This window comes from Palaemon carinicauda, chromosome 15, assembly GCF_036898095.1.
Source record: "Palaemon carinicauda isolate YSFRI2023 chromosome 15, ASM3689809v2, whole genome shotgun sequence".
Taxonomy (NCBI): Eukaryota; Metazoa; Arthropoda; class Malacostraca; order Decapoda; family Palaemonidae; genus Palaemon; species Palaemon carinicauda.
The window spans coordinates 27,541,770-27,542,985 of record NC_090739.1 but is presented as its reverse complement, the minus strand read 5'-3'; positions in this window follow the sequence as shown (position 1 = coordinate 27,542,985).

Sequence of the window (1,216 nt, the reverse complement as noted above, 5' to 3'; positions counted from 1 at the left end):
TATTTATTTATATGATATATATATGTGTATATATATGTATATATATACACACATATATATATATATACATATATATATATATATATATATACATATACAGTATGTGTGTGTGTGTGTGTCTGAAAGACTAGTACTGAGATAGAACAATCAACTTGCTTATGTAAGCTGTCTTTAATTTCAATATAGCAAACATGTCATGTGCTGTATCACTACAGTATTCTTATAAGAACTTCGGCAATGATTTGTGAAAAAAGAAAAAAATACATTTGATATCATTTACAAAAGATGAATTTCCCTGATAATTTTTCTTTTGGAAATCTTTCCACGTTAGGTTTTAAAACTGTTTTAATTAATATGTTTTCCCACAAAACTATTTCTATTCCTTTTTTCGTGGGATTCTAACATCTAAGTAATACCCTGAAAACAACACGAATAATTAAAAGAGATATTTTTGTCTTCTCTCTTAGGGAAAAGTCCCGGAAATTACTTTAACTTTGATAATTTTTTTCATCACCAGATGAAGGTTTTTTTTTTTCAAGTTTAATTTATGTTCTTTCTATTTATAGCTTTCAAGTGCATGAAATTCTTGCCCCTGTGCTCGTTGACATGTACAAAAGCTTTCAATGATAATGGAAGAATTAACCAAATATGTGGAAGTTTTGATTAAATCTCTCTCTCTCTCTCTCTCTCTCTCTCTCTCTCTCTCTTTATCATTTTCACTCTTTTTCCAGTCCGTAATGTTTCCGTCAAGCCTTTTTCATCTTTTTAAACTTCTAAGTTATCTCAATGTCTTCTCTCCTTATTCGCCGTTTCTTTCTCTTGTTTCTTCCTTTGCAGGAAGAGTCATTACGTTTCACATGCTCCATGATGCAAGAACTAATTCCAGGTTGCGAGAACAGGTCCCAAACAGACATGTCATTTTCTCTGGATATTTCCACCTTTATAAGAAAGATTGTTCACGAATAGAATACACGTCAAAAAAGAATTCTCCGTTCGTATTCATTTTCAAAAGTAAGAACGTTTTGAAATACTCTCTGTGAGAAAAAAAATCATATACGGGGAAATGGATTCTTTTAAATTGATTTTCTTGGAGAGGTAGTTGTTCAGAAGGGAGTTTTAAATTTACATTCTAAGAAATTCTGACATTGAGCAATATTAATTCTTATTTTATAAACATTTCATATTCACAGATTTTGTTAATAGTTCATACAAACGC